The sequence below is a fragment of the Anomalospiza imberbis genome, chromosome 1 (assembly GCF_031753505.1).
Source record: "Anomalospiza imberbis isolate Cuckoo-Finch-1a 21T00152 chromosome 1, ASM3175350v1, whole genome shotgun sequence".
In the NCBI taxonomy this organism is placed as follows: Eukaryota; Metazoa; Chordata; class Aves; order Passeriformes; family Viduidae; genus Anomalospiza; species Anomalospiza imberbis.
In genome coordinates this window covers 47,438,785-47,464,842 of record NC_089681.1, presented here as the reverse complement: position 1 = coordinate 47,464,842, position 26,058 = coordinate 47,438,785, and the positions used below count along the sequence as shown (strand labels likewise).

At 41.3% G+C, this 26,058-nt stretch overlaps 1 long non-coding RNA gene across 2 annotated transcripts; it reads right to left on the bottom strand.

Annotated features, from left to right (window-relative positions):
* Positions 1–1,078: 1,078 nt before the first annotated feature.
* On the bottom strand, positions 1,079–22,997 carry LOC137474333 (uncharacterized). Of its 2 annotated transcripts, XR_010999307.1 has the most exons (3): positions 22,890–22,997; positions 2,291–2,501; positions 1,079–2,160 (listed from the first exon to the last, which is right to left on the bottom strand). It is a non-coding gene; the product is annotated as an uncharacterized lncRNA (long non-coding RNA). The 2 variants fall into 2 exon arrangements; XR_010999306.1 differs by lacking the exons at positions 1,079–2,160; positions 2,291–2,501 and adding an exon at positions 20,715–21,338 and having other exon boundaries at positions 22,890–22,988.
* Between the last annotated feature and the right edge of the window lie 3,061 nt (positions 22,998–26,058).

The following is a 26,058-nucleotide window of genomic DNA, read 5'->3' as shown; positions in this document are numbered from 1 at the left end:
CAGTAGCACGCTCTCCACCCTGCGCAGGTCTGCATTGCTCCTTTTCCCTCTTCTGACACAATTGTTGCATCTTTGTGGGCCATTTCACTGGGACCTGAACAAAACAGGCTTAGCCAGGCTTGATGTGCAACAAGGGAGGACATTTCACCTTTATATTTTTTCAGTGTTAAGATACCTGGGAAAAAAAGTGCTGCATAAGTAGGAAGGATCATTGCTGTTAATATCAACAGCAATATTTGTATCTCTATCTGTATTCCTTTTCACTTAAGTTTTTTAGTGATAAAAGTGTCCTAATTAAAAATATAAACAGGTCTTTCACTTTTTGTTTTATATTTATCTTCCACATGTGCTTGTAATAATCTGCCTTCTTGCCAACACCATCTTGTAAATGAGATCCATATCTCAAGAGTTTATCCTGGTTAAATAAACTGAATTCAATAAAACCCATCTTCAGATATTCCACATGTGAGAGTTATTACTACACTAACATGCTACTGTTGCTTCTGTTACCTAGTGTTACAGATGCATTAACTTCTCCCCTTTGCTTGAGTTATGCTCCACTGTATATCTAAGATAAGAAAATGGAGTGCCTGGAGTCTGTTCAGTGTTATCGTATAACAAACAGTGACTTTTTTATTGAAGGAGCTCCACGAGTGATGCACGTTTTATTGAAACTAATTCAGAGGGGAAAAAATATTTAAAGATAAAAGTTGAACTAAAACCAAAGTAAGTAATGATGTTATTTGCCCCCTCTCTCTCCCGTTCCCTCCTCTTTGCCCCCAGCTCATAAGCTTTGAGATAGTGTCACACGGGGCTGCACAGCGTTTCTTTGCAGCCAGAGCTCAAAGGTTACAGTGCAGTCTTATAGCTGCTCCCAGTAAAGTTAGCATCAGCATTTCCTGCCCTCTGAAATCCATTCATTTATCAACCTACTTTCTGTGAGCACCTCTGCAAAGCCGGCAAGCTGGACTGTTCTCAGCACAAAACTCAGAGCAAAACAGTTGTATTTGAGCTCCACTGTGCTGCCTTTTTTTCTTTCCTTTTGTTTTTTTTCCTTGTTATTTTTTTTTCTGGGTACCTTCTTGTAGCTGCCTAGCTTGAACTTCCTGCCTTATTACTGCAAAATTATCTGATCTGCTGTGAGACACCAAGCCCTCGTTGTGTTTTCCTGACAGCATTTCTTACCCCAGGCCATCCACTAATGCAAGCAAAGTTATATATTAAAAAGGTCACTGCATTCCCTCCAGAATCCTTCTGTTGTTGTTTGAAAAAGAGTGCAATGGACAACTGGGTGTTATTCCTAAATTCGTGGACAGACCCCCCTTAGAGCAGGATCCCAGAAGAACAGCACAAGTAAGAGATAAGATACAGTCACTCTTCCTGGTTTCCTATGGCCAGGAAGCCTTCTGAAGCCTCCCTTCATGTCCCTCGCTATTTGTTTTTTTAATCTCTTTTTCCTGTTGCCTTCCCAGCAAGGAATCCGCTGCATTTCATCACAACCATCAGATGGAAATCTTCAGTTGAGTTAGCAGGGACACAGGCAGACTAAAGGCCCAGCCCTGAGATACACAGTGGTTTTGACTGGCACCAAGAGCTCGATGTTCAGAATGATTCCAAAGGATGAGTTAGAAATTCAGGATCAAGGCTCTCCCCAGATGGCCACAAGGCGGTTCTTGGCCCATCAGAAAAATAATTAGAACGGCATTGCAAATAGTGAGGCTTCTTTTGCAACATTTATAGCAAGTGGAGGCCTCTCAGGAAAGATTTCCAGGAGCAGAGCCAAATTCAGAAATAAAAAGCCAACAAAAGGAAGATTTACACCTCCCTCGAGAAGATAGCCAATAAGATTTCAAGGTGGATTTTGAGACTTTGGCTGCTGAACTACATTTCTCAGATTTTTCTCTTTGATTTTAATGAGGTGAACTAATGTGTTTGTTTGCTTAAAGGAATAATAATAGTAACACATAGAAAAAAATACCAAAGGAACATCTTTTCTGAGCATCAAGGCTCACTTTCAGCATTTCATCTCCAACTACACTCTCTTCTTGGTTTTTATTTGCCAAAGCACATCCTCGTGATGGGGTCAGGGACACTATGCTAGGAACTGTTTAAACAGCACAGAATAAAGTCTTTTTCACAGAAAATTCACAATGTTTGCTTCTGGTAGGGGAATAAAAAGAAAAAAAAAAAAAAGAAAAAAAGGAAAAAGAAAAAAGAAGAAAAGGAAAAAGAATGAGAAAAACTAGGACTACTGCAACATTAAAATCCAGTGTACTGCTATAAATCATACCTGAGACCCAGATGAACATACTGTTTAAAATACTGTAGAAATAAAACTATTGCCGTGCTTTCCTATTCTAGTTCTCTTAAAGGGTTTTTCTTTCCTTGAGCTATTTCTTGCCTTTTTCTCCAAGAGATCTCCTTTTGTTCTTTTTGCGTCCTCAGCTACCTTTTCTTTGCTTGTTAACTTGGGGTGCCTCAGCTACACCTTGTTTCATTCACTGGCCATAGGAGGAAGTGGAAGATTCAATGAATGAGTGAATAAGTCTGTTAATCAGGTAATCACCTTTTTTCCTTGTAGGACTCCTCCTTATCTTAAGTAAATACTGAACTTCTTGTCAGGAAGAAAAGGTTTCACACCTCTGAAATATAAAAAAATGGATAAGATAATGTCTTTTTTCTTGAGACTTCATCTATTAAACATGAAATTACCTCAAGCCTCTGTTTCTTGCATTTGTAACCCTGGTAAATAAATATGACACGATCAGAAAATGTTAACTGGTGGTTCTGTAAACAGAAAAGGCTTCCTACATATAGGCCTTAGGTGATATTGCTTTGAAGCATTGTTTCAAGCCATATCTTTCTGGCAAAGCTTAAAAGATTTTAAGTGGAAATATCAGACTGGGAATTTTTATCCAGGCTCAATAGCCTGTTGCTAGAGGAGGAGCTGAGACCTGAGTGTCATTCCTGTACTGGCCACAGCTATCCTCTGAGATGCTGTGCTGGGTTCTAGAGTAACTGGATTTCAGAATGACAGGGTTTCAGATCAATGACTAGAACTAAGAAAGAAAATGATCGGAAGATATTGAACTAAAAACCACCCTCTTTTGTTTGAAGCTGATTCCTTGATCAATTGGTTGGATGTGAGGTCTCAAGCTGGGAGGGGCAATGATCAGTCTCTGATTCCCCTTGCCTTGTTGCCAAGGCTTGTTTAGGCTCTGGTTTCAGGTCTCCCATGGAGGTTTCTTTTCCAAGCTGAAAAGCCTTGCTCATGCACTCATGGCATCTGCGGAAACTTCTCCCACTCCTTCAGCTGCCCTCAACACCCTTGCTGGGAACTGCTTCTCTTTTGCTGCAGAGGATTCAGACCTGCATGCTACTCCATGCTCATGGAAACCATGGATCTATACAGCAGTGGTGCCCTGACAGACACTGTTTTATTCTGTATATTTTTCCGAATGCTCCCTAACATCTGATTTGCTTTTTAAGTGCTAGTGAGCACAGGGCTGACTTTTTCATGCAGCTATTACTGTGCCAAGATGCTGTTCACAAGGGATAACAACCTGGGCCTTGGCATTTTACATTTAATTTCCAGATCATTTTCTCCCATGTGCATCACCTGATGTTTATTTACATGGAGCTTCATCTGCCATTTTACCATTTGGCCACGTAATCTTGTAAAACCATCTGCAACCATTCACAGCCAGCCATCATCTTGCTATCCTGAACTTGTAAAATCTTGTAAAACCATCTGCAACCATTCACAGCCAGCCATCATCTTGCTATCCTGTAGCAGGCAGAGGCCCTGCAAGGCCTCCCTGGCGGTCACTCGCCTAAGATAAGAAATTCCTAGTCATGGTGAGTGGACCAAAGCAGCCCCTCTTCCACCCTCAGACCCTTGTTATCTCTCTGTAAGGCCATAGGTCGTATTCTCCTCAGCCCTGGGGATTGGACAATTTCCAACGCCCCTGTACCCTATATCAACCCCCATCTCTGCCCAGTTTGGCGGAAGAGCTGTCACTGGAAACCTTCGCAGGAGCTGCAAATAAAGAACCGCATACAGCCTTCTCCTCTCTCATCCCTGCGTCTGCGAGGCACTTAGCAAGCAAAGAGCTGAACTCACTAAGAGCTGAATTCACCGAAGAGCTGAAATCACTCCAGAGCTGCTCGCTAAGCTTGCCTGTGGCTGGGAGCCGAGCCTGAGGGACCTGGACAGACTGAGCCTATCAGCCCAGAGCTATCCGGGACACCCACGGCAGCGGCAGCCGGGGGTCGGACAGACCCCCGGGCCCCAGGACGCATTACTGAACAATCTAAAACTGTCCCCAGTGTTATTTCACTACTAAGCTCTTTTACAGATCCCATATAAATATTTTGATCAAGGGTTTTTTCACAGATCTTCTGGAACTCCACTGAAAACAATCTGCCATGAAAATAGACCGTGTTTTCTACTCTTCCCTTCCTATATTCTAAACAATTATTTATGCATACAAGGGCTTTCTATGCCATGTTTTTTCAGTTTCTCTAGGAGTGACTTCTGTGGTCTCATGGAAGACTTTTAAGAATTCAGTAGACTGAATCAATGGAATATTCCTACATGTTTGCTGAGTCCTCCAGAGAAATAACATTTCATAAATAAGATTTTAATAGAATTTCAACTATAGACTTCCCTTTACAAACACCATGCTGTCTTTTGTACAGTACAGCATATTTACACATATTTATTAATTAATGGCCTTCATTATTGTTTCCATTAACTTGCCCAAGCATAGACATCAGGACTCCTGTAGTTCCCCTGAAATTCCCTTGAACAAAGTTCTTTTTAAAGTAACATAATTAAAAAATTGGGGTGTTAGTTTGCCAACTGCCAGTCTTCAGTTACCAGGCTAGCTTTCAGTGTGCATTTAAACACTGCAGTTCAGTTATTTGTTGCTTGGATTCCTCCACAGCCATTGGGTAAATACCATCTGGTCCTGACGACTTGGCATTGTTCATTGTGCATATGGAGCCCATAACCTCTTCCACCGGCACTTCACTTAGAGACAGGTCCTCTGATGAGTCCCTCATAAATTAAGATCCCATTGTGGGAACCTCCCCAGACCTTTACACATGCTCTTTTTCAGATGAAGTCTTGCATTCCTCATCTTAAATAATATAATACACTTGTGCAATACTTCTAATGACAAAGGCTGATAAATTTTGTTTAAAAGTTTTCAAAACCATCATTTCCATTGTGGCTGAAAAGAAAGAAGGGGCTTAAAAATAATTTCCAAAGTCATCTACCTACCAAAAGAGCTGCTGCTACAGTGAATCAGGATAAAAAATAAAATAAATTTGGTATGTATAGTGATTTTATCTTAAATACATGTCCTGGATCAAATACTGCCTGTACTGTATGCAGCCTGTGGGATCAGTCAGTCTAGTACACAAGGTTTTGAAACTGACAAAATCATTGTGATTTAAAGGCTAGTGTAAGTATACTTATATACTTTTATTTGCTCAAATTACACCCCTCCATGGATCTGGACTGTGACAACAACTAAACTGGTGCTCTTCTATTAAAATGTCAAGAAAACCCCTCCCTCAAAAGAAAAAAACATTAAAAAATAGGATTGTCAGCTTTACTAAATAAGTGTAGAAATGATCTTGTTTGGAGCAGACAGGAGGGAAGAAGGCAATAAGTGTCAGACAACTCATGGTCACTTACGCAGAAGTTTCTGAATTGCTTACAGCAAGACAGAGTGCAAAGAGTGTGAATCATAAAAAAGATCTAACGCAGCTTCCAAGCACAAAGCTCTTGAAATGTTTTTCATTGTTAAGACACAAGAAGTTACAGAAAACAAGAGGATGCCTGCTAAGGAAGCAAGAAATTTATACCAAAATTCTACCATGCTGACTTCAGGAGGCGAATCGATTGTGAAGATTTTATTCCTTTGAGGAATATTTTGTATTGAGTGGTTCATGAGATTTTGTGTATATGCTGTAAGATTCGTGCACAAAGAAATGGTGAAAATGAGATGATGTGATTTCCCAAGATTCACTCAGAGCTAAAATCACATAACTTTGTAGGACAAAAGCTTCTGTGTGTTGCCAAAACCAAATGCTGCCAATTGTATTGCTTTTTTCAAATAATATAAGAACAAAATCTTTGATAAAGAGAACAGATTTTAGTTTGTGGCCAATGACTCTCCGCCATTGTAATGTCAAATGTTTCAAATAGCTGTTGCTCACTAAACAGTTAGGGGAAATAATCTCTTGTCTGCTGGACTGCTTTCAATGAGGCACTGAGACTGCATTAAAATATCCCATACAAGCAGAAAACATGCTATGATCACAAAGGTCCTTGGCTTCATATCACTGTTTGCACTGATAATGCCTATGATAACTCTGCGAGATACCTCTCCAGCTATCAAGTAATGAAAAATGAAAAGGATTATCGACTTGCAGAGAGCTGGTGAGCTTATGTGCTGCAAAATACAGTAATGTATCGTTTAGATAAGTTACTATTTGGTCTGGAAAATTGTGAAACATAGTATTTCAACACTTTTCCTCTCTTGCCAAAAGAACTTCAGAATCACAGAAGACAGTTTATTTCAAACATATGGAAAAGATGAGGAATGTTCTCCCAGAGATAACCATCTTTATAACCTGCAGTTGAAAGGATCTTCTTTTCCAGCTATTGGACACTGCTTTTGTATATTAGGCGAGCATTTCCCACTTGCACTTTTAAATATTTGGAGGGAATGGAGAGATATTTAAGTGACTGAATACTTCTTCCATGTCTCAGGAAAAGCAGTCTTAATGCTTTTATGATAGGCTTAAAACTGGAACAATCTGATTGTGGATGTGCTAAAGTTTATTGCATCAAACCACAGGGCAAACTGCAACAACTGATGGCAAATTACTTGTTCATAAATATAACCCTCATCTGACATAGTAAAGGGGGGAAAATGGAAAAGAATTTCATTCGCGATAGTACTTCAGCTTTAAAACACTTGACTTTACCCTCCACCTTCAAGAAATTGCTCTGTCTTGATCTAGACTTGATTATTTGGAAACGGTGCTTATTTTTCAGGAAACGGTAGGCATTGATAAAGGGATAATACTGGACAAGAGGCTGGGTAGTGGCTATTTTTATGAGAAGTACTTTGTACTGAGACATTCACAAGTATGTGTGCACATACTCTAAAGACTTTTGCATAAAGAAATGGCGAAATGTTCCATAATGTTCAAGTTTTACTTACTACTACTCAGTTTCTTAAAACTTACAGTTTACTATACTATTCCCACCTCAAATTCAACAGTGATAAGAAATTTTTTTTCTGTCAGCAGACTAGGAGAGAGCCGTTTGAATATGTGCTTTTAGCTGAAATTCAACATTAAAATTAATTACAGTTGTATAGATAAAGAATTTTTTTCTGATTGATTTAGATTTTAACTAATAACTAATTTGATTTTATCTAATTAACTAATCTTTTAACTAATAACTATATTTTAACTAACTTTTATCTAATTAACTAAACTTTTAACAATCTTTTAACTAATTACTAATTAGATTTTAATGTCACTGATTTAGATTTTAACTTTAACTGATACGGAACATTTAAAAAAATATTTAACAGCATTTTAAATAATGTATTACAGCTTTATGATGACCATGATGAATCATTGTGGGGTGCACTACCCTGGTGCTATTTGCCTCAGCTATAAATACAGGTAGAGCTCCCTGGACACTGCAAAAAACATCCTGCAGAGGTGAATAAAGGCAGTTTTTCCACCTGGACGTCAATGGTACTGCAAGATGACTGCTAGCAAAACCCAGTTGAGGTGTCGTAAAACTTGGCTGGTGACTTTTGTGTGACCTGGTGCCAGAAATACACCTGGCACCAAGGTGCTCTGTGGAATTATCCCCAGGGGCCATGCCCACACAGCACAATGGCTCTAATGTCTTTCCAGTGAAACGTCCTGGTTGGACACACCAGGTGTGAGGAGCAGGGCATGCACCCACAAAGCATCCAGTGGAATTAGCTAAGCAAGGAATGGCTCCGTGTGCTCCATTGTGCCCAGTCTGAACGTCTGCAAGGTCTGGCAATGCATTGCCCCATGCTACAGTATTTCAGTTTCTTTTTGTTCACAAAGAGCTTCAGAGCCTTACAGTGCTATAGAAATAATATGCTTTTTAACTTGCCAAGGACAAATCAAGTGTTTTAATTTTGCACTCTAACATAAGATAAGAAAATAAACATGAGCTGCTGGGGAGTTCAGTAAACTTGCTTATGAACTGGAGGTGGGGAGTGGAGGAGGGGCAGCAGTATGTGAAAAACTTCCATTCAGTGAGAATTGGATAGAAAAGCAAATAAAAACTTACACTGCACATGAAAAATCTTGGAAACAATTCTGAAAACACCCAGGTATCACTGTAAAAACCAGGAATATGTCCTGACACACAAAATTGTATTTTTTCAAAAAGCTCCAGCTATCAAACTACAATAATGCTTATTCCTACTTTCACTCTATCTTCAAGCTCCCCTAGCAATTTTTTGTGTTAAGCCCAGTGCTGAGGAGAAATCTGGTTGACAACACTGTGCAGTGCTAGGTTTTAGGAGGAATTGCAGATTTTTATGTTCTTACAGGGATTGTGATGCAAGAGCACAGTCTGGGTCACAACATATTAGAAAGACATTTATTACATTGGCAAGTTTTCCCTCTTTTTTTGGCAATTCTCAAGAGCTGTAGAACTCCTCAAGAGAAACAAGTTGGGTTTTCTTCAATCTTGATTCTTCTCAATATTTCAAGAAATCAGAATCATCTGGGGAGTTCTTCAGCAACCACATCTATAATACCCACTTCTCTAGCTCATGGGGCCATGAACTGCATCTTCAACAAGCGAGCAAGCCAGATCTGAGGGAGAAGGATGCTTCAAATTATGGAACCATAAAACACCTTGGGTTGGGAGGTGTAGATATTATCTAGTCCAACTCCTCTGCCATGGACCAGGACCATCTTTCACTGGATCCAGTTGCTCAAAACCCCATTCAACCTGACTTTGAATAGTGATAGGATATTGACAGCTTCTCTGGGAGACACATTCCAGTGTCTCACCACCTTAATCATAAAAAAATTTCTTCCTTATATCCAATCTAAACCTACCATCTTTCAGTTTAAGACTGTTGCCCCTTGTCCTGTTGCTAAGGGCCCTGACACCTACTTTGTTCCCGTCTTTCTTACAAACCCCCTTTAAGTACTGAAAGGCTGCTCTAAGGTCTCACCAATGCTTTCTCGCCAGGTGAGCAGCCCATCTGTCTCAGCCTCTCTTCACAGAAGAGCTGCTCCCTCCCTCTGATCATCTTCATTGTCCTCCTCTGGACCCATCCAAAAGATCCATGTCTTTCCTGTACCATGGACCCCAGACCTTGATGCATCACTCCAGTTGGGGTCTCACCAGGGCAGAGCAGAGAGGCAGAATCTCCTCCCTTGACGTCTTGGCCACACTGCTTTAGTGCAGCCAAGGATGTTGTTGCCCTGCTGGGTTCTGAGTGCATATTGCCGGCTTGTGTCTGATGTTTCACCCACCAGCATCCCCAGGGCTGCTCTCAAATCAATTTTCTAATGAATTAATTAATGAATCAGTCAATCAATTAATCAAGCAATCAACCTTTTAATCAATGAATACTTACTACTACCTAAATCCTTTTTTTCTCAGAAGGAAGTTCCTGTGTAAGACACCTAGCTTTGGCACTGTTACTAGCCTAAGTGTAGTTCTAATTTTGCTTTAACTAACAGCTTCTAGTCAGAGCAAAGGGGCATCCCTCATTTTTTGTTCATACTGATCACAAGTAACTCTGTGTCATTCAATGGACCCAGGGGATCACAATGTCAGCAGACCATGAGGATTGGCATCAGCCCCTTTACTTCTGCCATAGCATTTCTGAGGTAAATTGCTGGGCTCTCAGAGGTAAACCTGGTGTTCTGATATCTGGTGCAAGTAATGATTAAACAACGAGCCTGCTTCAAGGTGAGCAGGCCAAAAATTATGCATGGTTTGGATTGCTTCAGGACTGTTGTGCTCATCAAATGAAACAGGCATCCAGAGCCTCCATTTTCTTGCGCATTTCAGGAACATGGTGGCATGATCAAAAGACCAAGACTTCCAGAAACAGGAAACAGTGATCTGTTAACTAATAAATTCTGGGGGCAGCTAAAAGTGTGAGGATGTAAATTCCTCTGGAAGTGCCTTTTCATGACACTGCAGTATTGTCTGGTCCTATCTGTGGGTGTCTGCAGCATGAGTGCTGTTCAGGAAGTAAGATTGATCTTTAAAAGACTCTTCTGAACATTGCTGTTGTATAGGGTCCAGAAGAAACAAGAGCATGAACATAAAGGTTTTGTTTTCTTGTAGCAACCATTCTGAGAAAAGCAACAGTGTTACTAATTGGGGATGGTTTTGATCATATTATTGTGTGAACTTTCATTAGTTCTGATTACAGGGGGCGATGCATAACTGTAAATTTTTACAACTGGACCAGATTGGTTTGTAATTTGGGAAGCAGATGCTCTAAAATACTTTCTCTAATCACACAAACAACGAGCAAAAGGAGAAAGTAGTCCATTGTCTGTCTTGCTTGTCAGATTTTCCATGCATTTTTTTTAGCAGTCACCAGATAAATAAATGCATCTAAAGGATGCAGAAGTGCATCATTACAAAAGGGTATAATCACAGGGCTACCCGCCTTGACCATTTGGTATAAATCATACTAATCATACAAATTTCTAATAACTAGAAAAAGTATTTTCCTCCTCCTCCATGTAGTGACAGAGCAGAAGTTTTTCCTAAGTTTTTAATAGAATGGCAGACATTATCCACAACACTAAACCTTGTTTTCACATTTCTTTCATCTGGTATGAGTCCCTACCTAAGAGTCTCACAGAAGATGACTGATTTAAGGCATTTTGAAAACATCCATAAGAGGTAGCTCTAGACTATATAGCACAGGGACACTGAGCTCCCAAATTAACTCTGTAGCCCTGGTTCAAATACTTGGTGACAACTGGAGTTGGGATATTTAGCTGTGAAAGAGGTGAGACCCAGCATGACCCTGGGGGGAAGGAGGTCTGAGGAGACACAATTTACTACAGGGATGATATGGCACCTTCCTCTTATCCTTCTGGATTCTCTTCCTTGCTGTTCCTGTTTTGTTTTTTTGGGGGGGTGATTATTTTTTGGTTTTGTTTGGTTGAGGGTTTTTGGGGTTTTTGGGGTTTGGAGGTTTTTCTGGTAGATAAGAAGAGCAAGTGTCACTGTCACATTCAGGCTAAACCACCTCTTCAGCTAAGAGAAACAACAGTTAAAGGGCATTTCATGCACTAAGGGGAGACCTCATTGTGGTTTTCCCCTCATGAGGGGAAGTGGAGGGACAGGTACTGATCTCTTCACCCTCATGACCAGTGATGGAACTTGAGGAAATGGCATGCAATTGAGTCAGGGGAGGTTTAGGCTGGGTATCAGGAAAAGGTTCCTCACCCAGAGGGTGGTTGAGCACTGAACAGGCTCCCCAGAGAAGTGGTCACAGCACCAAAACTGACAGAGTTCAAGAAGCATTTTGACAACTCTCTCAGGCACATAGTGAGATTTTTGGGATGTCCTGTGCAGGGACAGCAGTTAGACTCTATAACCCTGATGGGTCTCTTCCAGGTCAACATATTCTATGATTCTATAATTCCATGATAATAAGCAGGTTCTTCATTCTTATCTTTCAGAATACAGCAGCTTTTTTTTTTTAACTTTATATGGAAAAAACTATAATGTAATGGAAAAAAAAACCTAAATAATTAAAGAAACATGCCATAAACAGTTTGTAGCCTGGTCCAAGAGTATGAATTAAAGACCTTACATAAAATACAACCACCTTGGTTACACAGAAAGAATAGAAAAGTTGAAATACTCTCTCTAAAATCTTGAACTACACACTTGTTTTATGGTCTATTAATTTGGGATTTTCAAGGTTTTTTAGCTCCCAAGAGTCCCTAACATTTCTGCAGTCAGAATCAAGTTCCATTTTAAGAAATAATTAACTATGAGATCACTGTAAAATTGATGTATTTCTTTGTTCAGTACACAAATAGAGTTATTCAATTCTCAAAATATAAGATGAATTTATCTTCCTGTGGACATTTTAGATGGTAGCATATTGATCATTGTATTTTTTTAATTGTATAAATAAATGCAATTTTAAAAATGAAATTATTATGGTACCATTTCAAATGTCCTAAGACTGAAGCCCTCTCATCACTGCTACTGATGTTTTACTAATTCTCCCTTTCCTTTTCAGAGGAGAGGTTGAACTGGCTATGTGAGAAACACTAAGGCAGCACAAAAAGATAAGAAAGATACCACGGAAAAGGAGACAGGACGATACCCAAGCAATGTTACAGGTTTTGTGCTGTCTGTACATTTTGTCATAGTTTCTCCCTCTGCAGAGCAATACCTGCCTTCACTGACCACAACAGCCATTACTCAGGAGGATTAGCGATGATGAGTACATGAGCAGTTCCCTCTCTCTCAGGGATGCAGCTCTGATAGCTCTCCCTCCCATTTCAGCCTCACTGCCAGCAGCATTTCCATGAGAAAATGCTAGTTTGGCCAACTGCATCAGTTCCACCAGAAACACCGAGAGAAGCCACAGTGGGTGTCCAGCCCCTCCAGCATGCCTCCCTGCAGTCCCGGTGCCAGACCAGTTCCTTGACTCCACAGTGCTTTTAAATTTCAGTTTCTCTGGAAATGCTGGGTTACTGAGTGAAAATTGAAATTTAAAAAGGAATCTTTCTCCTGCATTATTATTTGTAAGTGTTGCATTTGGGGTGTTTAATTATTTAGAAGAGCAAGACCTGAGCTGAACAAAAAGTACCCACAGACATTTGGCAAACAACAAGAATTTCGATATTGTCCCAGCACTAAGACCAGTGATAATTCTTTAAATCACCAGTTGATTGTTACTTGAAAAACACTGTATCATAGAATTTTTTAGGCTGAAAAGATCTCTGAGATCGAGTCCATATGTATGCAACACGGTGTACAACAAGCTGTATATTAAAAAAAGGCATGCTGTTTATTGTAAGAGAAATCAATCTATTCAGGTTTACTGTGTAAATGATTTGCCTGTGAATCTGCATCAAATTAAACTTACTAAATTGAAAATTGAGTTGCTTCCCCACTTACACTATGGATTCTTTTGTTTTTCTTAATTCCGTTGGCTATTACGTTATAGTCTCAAACAGCATCTCCCAACTGCCTCAATGAGACTAACTGAATTTATTATATAATCTCATCTCCATTTCCAAAAAATTCAAGAGCAGTCTCAAAGAGCAGTCCTCTGAACTTGGCAGACACTCGTGTGGGAAAGTCTTTAAACAAAAACAAAATTGTTTATGTGTTGGGAGAAGGAGCTCCGCAAGAAGATAACGTGCGCTGTGAGCCAACACTGCCCTCAGCAGCGGAGCTGGGGTGGCTCCCACAGTGCAGTGTCGAGCTGCTGCAGCCCCTCCACCAGTTGCCCCCTCCACAGCCACCCCTCAGCTCCTGTTGGGCACACAGGAACTGCTTTTGCATCAGGGAAGAGGCAGAATGAGCAAAACAAGCAGCCAAGAATGCCTGAAGGGTGAAATGGTTTCACACAAAGTCGCTTTGAATTTGTGGACTTTGAGGACATTTATATAAGACTTATGTTTTTCCTCAGAAATTATTTGAATTTGTAGCAGCATTGGCTTCCCATGGGGTTCAATCAAAAACCTTGTGAATTTTCTTACTTGCAATCTAGTCCTAGTTCTGACAAGACACATAGTCAAATTTTCTGGATAGAAAAAAGCCTATACTTACTCAGGGTGCCGGCACAAGAAGAATCCCCCAGTCAATTCCCACAAAAGTGATGCTTAAGGACTTTTGAAGTGTGTCTGTATGATCTACTACACTGAATTAGTTAGTCCTAGAGATTTAGATTATGAGTATTTTCCCAAATATGCACATTATTACCTCTTCTGGAGAGAAAATTAAAGAAGTGTGCCCTTGTGACATGGCTGAGAAAAGATGACCATGTCCTGGTCTAACAGATGAACCTTTTGTACTGAAACCACAATCACCAGGTACCTGCTGCTGAGTTGTGGCACAGATCCCCAGCACAGGAACCATGCACACACCTGGTCAGTGAGGTAAACAGAAGGGCTGCCCTGGGTAGTTTTGCTTACGTGAAACAGAGGAATAGGGTTAGCAGGCAGTGAGGGATTTGCTAGACACATGAGATGTATTTTTGCCTCTTGCATGCAGGTGTCAAAAGGCACTGCAGTTTCAGGGCTATGCAGCTATCTCAGGTATACAGATGCCACAGCAGTCACTGCTGTGACTGCAGGGTACAGATATCCTCTGTCCCACAGGTTGGGTTTCCTAACAGCTAGTTCTCCTGCTGGTTTAACAGCAGTAGAGGCATAACTTCTGAATGATGTGATGTTAAGAGCTTTATTTGAGGAAGAATTACAAGAATCTAAACCTAAATGGTCTAAACAGTCAAAATTTTTATCCAAAGGGGCAACAGCTGACCATTTTCCAAAGAAGCCATATCTTTGATTAGATTTTGCTCCAGTCTTGATTGGTCTTCAGTCATGAGAGAAGCTGATCTCCTCAAAATGCTGTGCCACCTTGAAGCAAGGGTTTGTCTGGCAAAGGACCTGCATGTGGCTGGTCCTTCAAGGTTGCGGCACTCAACTAGCCCATGAACATTTTGGTAAGAAAAGGTGGAACTTTATTGTGAGCAAAATACAGGTGTCCCTCAAATCTAGCTATCTGTTAACACATTTGTTATGGAGTTTTATAAGGAATCCAATTCAACTGCAAAGGCAGCTTCCTAAATGTGAATTGAATCTATCAGAAACAAAAGCAGAGCTGATAAGCAGTGGAAGGTATGAAAAAAGAGAAATCACTTGCCTGAGGAAAAAAAAAACCTGCATTTTATCTGTTGTCCAAACAACCATAAGTTCAGATGCTCTGAACACGATACAGAGGAGTGACAAAGCCAGGCTGCCTTGACAGATATCCAGTTTTCCAAGCCTCTCACAACCATCACTAGTCTCACACCGATACTCTCCAGATTGCCCCTGCGTGAGTGCTCCAGAGCCATAATCTCACAGGAAGCCAACACTTGTATGTGCTAAGATCGATTGGACAGCATCACCTGAGGATGCTACCTCTGCAAGGAAGGAGATATCTAAATTAATTAATTAATAAAGTTGATGCATGAGACTGCCACAGAAAAAAGGTCCAGAAACGCCTTGTGTTTTGAGTTGACTAATATACAGAACCTGAAAACTAAGGGATTGGATGGAAATCACAGAGCACCTTGAAGCCACTGGTTTTATGGAGAGCTGTGCCAAAGGCTGTGGCATTATGGAGCCCTTATCCCAATGCCTTACACAATGATGCATGTTTGGTTTGTGCTCAAGGCAGAATAAAACAGAGCCTTGTTTCCCACTGGATACCCTTGCTTACCTTCCCTTGGCTGCTAAACACCCTGACCTGTGGGTTCCAGTGCAGTTACACTCCCAACACGCTTCACAGCTATGGAACAAGCATGGCTGGGATCATGGGCTGCGCCAAGTATAGAAGGAGAAAAAAGTTCCTTTCCTGTGGAGTGAGGGGAAACCCAGCAAAGGGATTACGAGGGTGTGAGTCACCGTGTGCCTTCTGCATGACTCTGGGGACAAGGGGGCCTCTTGTTCCGGGGCTGGGGCAAAGTCACAGCTTCGCTTGTTATTATTGTTAGTCACAACCCCAGCTATACAAAGTCCAGCAGAAACCACACTTGCAAATGCCTCAACCTGAAATGTAAAATAAACACTCGGAAAATAGCTGCTACTTGCTTTCTCTAAATATACCCTTGAGGCCAGATCTGCTTCCACTGAAGTCAAGTCAAGTTTTGCAACCAGCAGCAGGGGCAGTGAGATCCAGCCCTTTATTTGGAAAGATATTAATAATCAAATTGCAGTTTTAATTTGTCACCAAGGCAGGGGTGTGATAAGGCATTTTGGTTGCTGCTATAAGTAGCTCTGAGAATTTTCAGAGGCTGTTATAGGTGCTAAAGACTTTGTGACATGCTGGCATGGCAAGGAAGGGATTCTGTGACTCTGGCATATGTCCTTGCTACAGGGAGGTGAAGAAATCTCTCTGGTCCCCCTCTGAACACCAAGGAGAGGCATAACTGGTTCTGTGAAGCTGCAAGAGCAGTGGGCATAGAAAAACAGGAAGGTTGAAAGCTATAGGTCAGCTTCATTCAGTGATCTTATCAATACTTTCAGTGACTCATCTGTGACTTTTTCCCTTCTGAGATTTTTATGATGTGTTCACTTCCTTCATTACCATATAAAGAGGGAGAATTTCAGCATGAAAGGTGGAAAAGTGCTAAGTTAAGGCAGTTAGAAAAACATAAATGTTTTTAGCTTTAGCAAACTGCTGGGTCAAATCCTCCCACACTCATGGACTTTCCCAAATTCATGGGCTTCATTTCATGGTGGTATATGCTGGATTGTGTTGGCAGAATGGATGACACTGGCTCTAGATGGTCACTTCCCAAGAGCTGTGTTTCTGTGATAAGCACATTTCAACTGCACCATGTCATCCACTGTGTATCCGGCATAGTTCTAATTGCTGTGGTGTCACAGCTAGAGCATTTTGAGTTGTTACTGGACCCCACCTGGGAAGCAGGGCCAGAGGAAAAGATGAGAAGGAGAAAGGGACTGCTACATTTCCAGGTTTCAACTCAATAGGTGCTTAGGACAAACTCTGGGAGGCATCCAGAGCTGGAAGTGCAGAGTCACTCCTGAGAACAGTTCTGACACCGCCTGTATGTCTTTTAGCACGTTGCACATATTGAAAGTGAAGACTGGTCAGCTTTGTGATTGACTCCAGAAAGAGTCAACGTAAGTTTAGCCAGACTTATTAGCTCCAATTCAGCCCTGGCTTTGCCAGATACAACCTGCCGTTTGCACAATCTCTTAGGTATTTCTGCACTCTGCTCCAAGAGGGTGTATTAGCTAATGTGCAACCCAAAGTATGTTTGCAGCACTGCAGCCACAAGGATAAATTTTGCTGGAGCCAGGGCGTACTTAGTTGTTGCCACACAGAGTTCACTAAAGCCTTGGACTGGATCCTGGAACACTGTGCTTGAGCACATGAGCACAGATGGACCCCCTTACACTGTGCCAGCTTAGTGTCAGGGCCTTTGCGGCACAGTTAATCCACAACCTGGATAAACTGCTTGTGAATAATTGAGAATTCATTGTACACCCACCTAGCACCTCTCTTTTATGGCAGGATAAACACTTCCCCATAAAAGTACTTGTAAAAGTGAATTCTACCATTATGAACACTCACATTTTATGTATATTTCCTTGATGTTTGGTTTTTTTTTTTAATTGTAACATGAATCATGCCTTTTACTGCAGTTGAAGGTACAAACTCCAAACACTGTAGGAGCAGAAGCATTTCACCTGAAGAGCTTAGCTTGAAGTGCAGGGCACACCCAGACAAGTAAGCAGTGGGATGCAAACCACAGCTTTTCAAAATCTAATCACAGAAAAGTGACTCCTGTTAATTGAAGGCTTAATTTTCTGCCTTTGGGCACTGTCCTCCAGCTGTCACGTGTCATTTAGCTGTCAGATATTCTGTTAGCACCTGGACAGTTGTACGGGATGATTTACAGTTCTGTATCTGTCTACTGAGAAACAATCTACAGCATAAAAAATATGAAATTAACAGCTTCAGAGGTAAAGGCTTTCCTCCTTTGTCTATCTAATAGCTTTGAACTAAATTAATTGCTGAAAATGTTACAGTGGTCTGGAAAATAAAGCTCAAAAGCAGTTTGAAATCATTGGTACAGTCAATAGAATCTGAGCCTGCAGCCCATTTTTCTGTGGTCCAGCAATTCCAGCATCAGTGGCCTTGACTCCTTAGCTGCATCCCTAGCACCTGGGATTTCTAATCAATGGCCATGCAAAGTTAAAAATTTACCCAAGTTACATTTCCAAGTTACTTTTCCAGAAAAGATGAGGGGGATTCAGCCCAGGATGACCAGGTGATGAAATCTCTCTAGGCACCAGGAACAGCAACATTGTCACAACCCCTCTTGCCCTCTGTCTTGAAGCTGTGAAACTTCCATAATATCCATAAGGACCAGGAATTTCCAACTGCATTGCTGACATTGGATGAGTGATTCTGGTGAGCATTTTATGACGGTCTTTGTAGTCAGTAACAACCTGACTGAGGATTATTTGCCAATAGCTCAAATGCACACCCTTTACAGATGAAAAAAAGGCACTATGGATCCTGGCTAGTGGATTTAACTGGGAACAAAACGTCAGTTACCGGAGCATGTCATAAAAACAAAGTTTAAGTTAAAGAAAAATTTCAATGAAGTCATGAAAATATCCATGGTTGTATCCTTTGATATAGCTGTGATAGGGGGCTAAGAATGGAAAGGAAGGAGCAAGAGGTGGTCTTTGTCAGTTAACATTATTTAAGTGGTTATCCTCAGTCTCTGCAATTTTCTGCTTCATTTTTTCTTAATGTAAAGATTTTCTCATGTGCCCATTGCTTCTTATAATGAAGATGAGGTAAGGGGAGAAGACATAAACCAATTTTCCTTGAGCAGAAATTGTTACAAAAAGCTCTGAAAGAGACTGGCCGTGGTGACAGCTGAGGGCATGCCACCACCTGCTTTCAGCAACATGGTGGTGTTAATTTCTTCTGTTTACTCTCACCACTGTTCCTATCCCCACTGAAAAAATAAAATAAATGCCTTTGTTATTTACAGTGTGCACTGAGGGTTGATTGCAGGTTCATGGTTGCCAGCCAGCCTCCCTGCTCCAGCAGGTGCCAGGCACCCTGAATTACTCCCATCACACCCTGCTCGGCAGGGCAGTGAGTAACCTGATGAATTCTTATTTCATCTGGGAGGCAACTGCCTCCCTCCCTCCACAAGGAACATCCCACATATAATAAAGGTTTATAGTCAACCAGAGCAAGACTTCAAACTCATTCTTTCCAGATTCATTCATGACAAGGGTGGGGATGCTAGACTGCTCAGCAATGTTTAACTCAACAAACACTAAAATCTCCAGAGCAATGGCCCTTTTTCACCCCTGCTTTCTTTAGATGCAGAATTAAAGACCTAGTAAGAACATCCTGCCAGCTTATGGTTACCAGAACTGAAAGAGAAGCAAGCTCTTAGGTGACAAACAGAGTTTTTAATCAAAATACAGTAAAACACAGTAGAGGATACAAGATTCTGGAGGGGGTCTTTGGCCTTAACATAGAAAGCAAGGCAGCGTTTTCCCAAAAAGCTGATTTTTAACTAGTTATCTAAAATATAGTACTTTATGAAAATAGCCTCACATGTCCTACTCCACAAGATGAGGAGGCACACAATGTCATGTTAAGGAGAGTGTTGTTAATGCATCAGACTCAAGCACCTGCAGTGTGTACATCTGAACCATGAAGCCTGAACAGTAAGAACAATTATTGCCTATTTCTGGCTATGAGTAAAAAAGGAGTATTTAATTTCTTCAAACAAAACAGAAAGTAAGACTATCTTCTTTCATCTGAGCAAGATCAAGGGCTCTCCATTGCAGAGGACCAGCTCCCATGTTCTACAGAGAGGACTTACATCCCTTAATGTCGGTGCAAATAGCCAAACAAACCCTTGCACTATCCTGCTTCATGCACCTGACATAGCTGCAGCATGTCAAATTTCATCAAATATGACTTTGGAGGTAGCAAGCAGCAGCAGAACAGGTTAGAGAGCAGAGAAACTTGTTAGTTGCAGAAGGTCTGCATGGAGAAGGATCATGCAGAACTGAAACAAAATTTACATAAGCATTTTCAGAATTTCCTGATGTTGACTACTCACAGAAATAGTAAAGAGCAGCAAGTGGCATGACTCTCTCCAGTATGAATTCTCCAGGATTTTGAAAGCTAGGAAGTCTCACTAGGTGAACAGAGATTTAAACTACCCACATTAAAGGAAATTCAGGGGGCAGGTGGAGAGATCATCTTGAACTATTTTATATGTTTCAACTGGAAAACTGATTCACAACTTCTGAAAATAAATTTTCAGGGATATTGTTGATAATTTGGGGTTTTGAACCCAGAAACAAGTGGTTTCAGTGTCTTCCCTTTTCTGAAATTGGTCTTCCTCTTGTCCTAAAGCATTCCTGTGTATTTGACGCCACAAAATCATGAGCTGTGAACAGTATCATGGTTTGGGCTAGCACACTGCTAGCACACTGCTGTGCACCCCAGCACATTTTCCATCTCAACATCTCACTAATTTTGCACATTAGACATAACTGAAAAACACCAATTTAATTTTATTAATAATTCTGAATTTTGGTCTTTTGGCATGGAATACAAGGAGGCCTTGAAGATGTGTCAAGAGACAACTGCCTGTCCCAAAACCACCAAGAGTCAGGGCAACTGGACTGGGATGAAGAATAGAACTATATTCCAAAACCTTAACTGCACTAGGTTTCTTGAAGTCTTTACCCTGTTTCTGTCAGATCCTAGAGAGGGCCTTAAGGAAGATGTGAGCTGTACTTACTCTTGACAAGAGTAAGTAAGAAAAGTTACTGTAATGGACACAAGTTTGCAAAACATATCAGGCTCTCTGAATCAAGACTTTAATTCAGTAGGAAAGGCTAGAGAAGGATGTCATTAGAAAATTTACCTGGTTCCAATAGGAATCTCTTTGACACAAAAAGACAAGCATACCAAGTTTCATGGTGAACTCATGAAATGAGAGATTATCACTGAACACCTATTGCAAAACTCCAAACAAATTCCCTTTATGTAAGCTGGACTTGCATCAAACTCTCCAGTGTGTTCTTGAAGGGCCATATTGGAAGAAGTTAGGCAGGGATGAAAGATTTGCTGACAGATTTGGGGAACTTTGTACCAGGAGAAGTGGAATGTGTATCAGGCCTCTTAAAGGACAAAAGTGCTCCATGTGAGCTTGCAAGATGAAAGACGGTCTTAGGTACTCTTATTTATGCGCTTTTAACTTTACAGTGCATTTAAAAATCAGAGTTTACAAATACTGAAAAGAAAAAAAAAAAAAAAGATGATTTCTTTTGAAATTGGCAGCTGTGCAAGTACGAGGAAGTGCTATCCACTCCACCTTGCTTCGTGCCTGGCTCTGGGAAGGTCCTGGCTCATTCCAAAGGAAAGAGTCAGTGAGTGTGGTACTATCCAGTGAAGCTACCCAAGCTGAGTCTAGGAGAGCGGCACTTCCCGGCATGGACCTCTGAAGCAAGAAATACTGCTGCATTATTTTTTTCCAAGAAGCCCTAGAGTTTGTTAATTTTCATTTGCAGAGCATCAGGAAACCATTCCTGCCAAAACTCATCAGCAGCTATCACCCAATGTTGAAGGATACCTTTAGACTCCCCTGGACTTGGCACCCTCCAGACTGGTTTGTCAGAGCCCATAAATTTAAAAGAAATTTAAGAAAAAAAGAAAAAAAAAAAAAAAAAAAAAAAGAAAGAAAGAAATACCCTGCTGAACTTTTCTGTTTTGCTGTTCTTGTAACATATATGAAACAGATCTGACAGGAGAGTTTCCTTCAGCTCATATCTCAGCAGTAAGGATATGGGCTTTTTTTCTTTCTTTTTTTTTCAACAACTTTTACTAAAAATAGCTCCTTTAAGACTATGGAAGGAGATTTCCAGCCATGTAAGTTCAGATGTGCCTGTGTTCATTCAGAAGGTTGATCTGGATTTAATATGCACAGCCCTGTCAATACCTTGTTAAGCCCTCTGGCACCAGAGGGTCCAGGCAGCCTCTCTGTATTGTATCCCAACCCCAAGCATCAAGAGGGATGTAATCCATCACATCAGCTCTTGAACCAAAACTGCTGCAATTATATGCTCTCAATATGGGCCCATTAACCTATCAAAAAGCATTTGAGAAGGAGTGTAATGTTGTCAGTTATTGTTCACGGGGGAGGAGTGAAGATAATTCTTATCTTGCAAATAGATTCATGCAAAACCAATTGCAGTTTGTGTTTCTCTAATTGATTTAACCCATTTTCTAGTCTATGAAAATTCCAGGCTCGAGTGCTCACACACACACAAAGGGTAATGCCATTTCCCAAGAGTGGATTAGAGGCACAGCCTGTGCCTGGCCCACTCCAGGAGTGCAGAATCTAGTCAGCCACAAAGAGCCAAGCATGTTCCCAAGAAAGACAGGAAACACCAAAGGAGATGGAAAAGGTGGCAAAGGCGCTGCTATTCATACAAAAAAGCAATGGGTGTGGCAGTATTAATATTCACATCCCACTTCGGTGCTTCCATGCATCAGCAGCAGTTAGAGGTAAGCTGCACCCACAGCAATTTTTGTTTCCACAAAGTGAGGCTGGAGAGTTCAATAGCCTCCAATAACCTAGTCATCCCCTTTGCAAACAGGATGACTCTCTGGCACTCAAAGCAGTCCTCTATTGGGAAATAATTGCTACAAGTAAGAATAATAGTTTGCTAAGCTTCACTGAAACAAAGCGAAGGGGCTCCAGATCAGGTAAGCCTGGATACAAAATGTTCAGAAAATTTCCTGTCCTGTTTACAAAGTGGGAAGTATGTCCTGTAAGCCCTCACTCTGGTGGAGATCTAGAAGAGGAGATCATTGTGATTGTGACAGTTCTTATGTCCCTTGAGTAATCAAGAGAGAAAGCATCCATATAACTTAAATCTCTGTCATGATGAGATAGGGATCCTTAGAAGAAAAGCCCTCTTTAATCAGGAACAATAGTTCTCCTAAATTAGTCACCAAATAAGTGTCTGCAGTTAAGCAACGTCCATACCTGTTATCTGCACCTTCACAGGTAATCCAGGGCTCTCTGAAGTTTGCCAGTGTTGGCTCCAAGCTGATTAAAGCACTGATGAGCCTGAGTCACCCTTTCACAAGAGGCACAGGAAAAGAGCTGTCCTGCCCAAAGCCAAGGGATCTTGCAGCTATTTCCACACTCCCTACATAACAGAGAGACCTTGGGAGAGCTCAGCTCCTCACCAGCACCCTCCCCAGCATTCAGGCCCTCATCAGCTCTGTGTTGATGAGAAAACAGAGAAAACACAAGGTCCACTGGCTCATGCTGGACAACTCAGAGGAGCATCTTGTCAATGGACATGACAGATTCAAGTCTCTCTGTCTCTCTCTCTTCCTCGACACAATACACTGCACAACCTCTTCCCAGGTGACAACCCAGCCTCTACCATGACTGCCAGAGGACAGTGCATGATGACACAACCTACATTCTCAAAAATAAGGTCCTGTCCCTCCTTGTGACTCCTGCCAAACCAAATCTCCTGGTGATTTCTTTTCATTGCTGAAAATAATTGTCACTGGATTCCTTTTGTTCTGATGACTTACACACGTCACAGAGGATGCTGGTCCAAAAATAATAGGACAGATTCTTTGAATATTTGCAGTCTTGCTGTCTATTTCCTTAGTTTAAACAGGTGGAGGAGTGAAACTATGTTCATCTTGTACTTTCCCCCAAACCAGGTTGTAGTGACCACTGCTGGAGGATTCCTGGGCTGCTGGATGGCAGGTCAGACCTACCAAAGCAAGCCTTGTCTCCTTTCTTCTGTCACTACATCCTTCCTTGCCCATGTTGTAGTTGTGGATGACTGTATTTTACTCTGTTCATTTGTTTGTTTGTTTTTAATTCTAGTAAAAGAAAAAAAATGCCATTCCTAAGATATTTCCATTTGCTATGTAAAAGGACTAGAAATACACACATTTGGAAAATGAAAGCTTGGAATCTCTTTAAATTCATAGTTCTCTTAGATGAGTGGGGCCGGTGGATGCAGACTGCATGGAGCCTAAAGGCCAGCTGTGTACAAAAGGGCAGAGGCAGTTCCTGAATGTGCTCCATAACAGCGTGACACATAGCAGGGCTTTTGGACGAAGGGATGTAATTTTTATGTGAAATTGTTCCTTAGCTGTATATTTCTTTGTCCTCTGCCCATGGGAATAATGCTATCAGGCCAAGAATGAAAGACTCCTTTAAATTTCTCCATGAAAATAGGTTTGTTGTTAGTATTTCTTCCTGACTGGAGAAGCTGACAGGTTGAGGCAATACTAAAAGCTTCATGGCAATGAAGAAGGGTACCTGAAATCTGAACATTTTTAAACACACACAAATACACACTCTATTGAGAGCTACCCTTTCCAAAATGGGGTGTCGTGTGGGGACTGTTCGGATAAAATTACTTCAGTAATTCCTCCCTGTCCTATAAACTCATTGATAAGATTTAAGCTAACATTTCATCTTGACATTACTAATAAATGTGTGTGAGCATTCAGTTTACACTTTCAATACAGCCTGTCAGATTAGATCTGTATACCTGCTACCCACTAACAAGGGTACTATTGATTTTTCATTATATTCAAGTATTTATTTTCTTCAATTGAGCACATTCTATTTATTTTGGCATGGCTGACAGAGAAACCAAAGCAACTTAATCTCTTCTCAGAAAGAACATTTAAGACTTGACAGGCATCAGAGCTTCAACAAACTGTTTGTTCCCATAGTGGTCTGTAATAAAGAATTGTTCTGCTAATTACTTTATTCACTGTATATTCACTTAATTTTATAACTAAATCTGCAGTGCAGAGTGCAGGCAGAGGTGGTCTGCAGGTTATGGAGCAACTTTTCTTCCAGAAAGACTTGAAATGTACTTGCAATGTGTTTTGCGATCTTGTGGCTAAGTTCTGAGGCTCAGTCAGGTACCCACCAGGCATCCTCCATCTCAAGTGTCATCCTGCTTTCAATGCAAAAGCATCTAAAGTGAAGAGCAAAAGCAGTTTATAAAATTATTTATAATCAGTAGGAGTTTAGCAATGAATGTTGTCAGGTGGTTTTAAAAAAAAAAAAAAAAAAAAAAAAGGATTCCAAGCATGTTTTGTTTTGGTTTTTTTTCCGATAAAACCCTTGATTTGACGATTAAATATTCTTCTAGCAGCAAGTTCCATCAGGTGATGTGGTTGCTTCCCAGCTGGATGGAAGTGGAAAGGCTCTGTCCATGTCAACCCATTTGGGGCTGGCATTGCCCAGGGCCAGTAGAGACCACTCAAAGGCTGCAGCAGCTGGGTGCCCTCTGTCCTGGTCCACCTAATATTTTAATAGCAATAGTGCCTGTGGAGATTGGTTTAGACACTACTGGCCATCCCAACCATGCTGTATACTCGAAATTAAGTAAAACCTGAGAACACTACAAACACATGTCTATTTGAAAACACATTTTCCAGCACATGTACGTTTGAAAGGTCTCAACCATGCCTTTTTCTCCCTCCTCGAAGCGGATGCGCAGTGGTGTGCTCCTATACTGGCACCTAGTGGGGAGTGCTAGGGAGATGGGCAGATGGGGAGGGCAGGCTGAGCTGACAAACACGCTCACCTCGCCGAATACCTGGGACACTTTTTTTTTATCCTGGTTATTCAGAAGCGCTTCTGGATTAGCGCATTTTTAGTAGATTTCCTGCTCGCTGCTGCTTTTGCAGCCTTCCTCTTCTGTCCAGCAGCCATGACGGACTCTTTCCTGAGAACCTTCACCATCCCAAGCCATCTGCTCCCAGCCAATCCTCTGGGACTGTACCCTTCTTCATACAAGCTGGCATCTCCATCTATGATCCCTTCCTCCTGTGTTTTTTGCTGGATCCCCTCATAGTAGCCAATGCACTTTTCCTCCTCTGGGTCCCCCTGCCCTGACCTGGTCCTAACAGGTCTCTCAGGAAAGCTGGTGACCACTGGTGTTGCTTCCTGCCTCATAGCTTGTGCTCCCTCTCTGGCCTCAGAGGAAAGGGCTGCCTCTTACCCAGCAAAGGACTTCCTCCACCAGTTCCCATCACCCTCAGGAATCTTGTGTCCCACAATTGTCCCATTTTAGCTGAAACAGCAGAAGTCTCAACCTACCACTTCTCCCAAGGTCCACCCTGCATCGTTAGAACATTGGAAAGGAAACACTGCA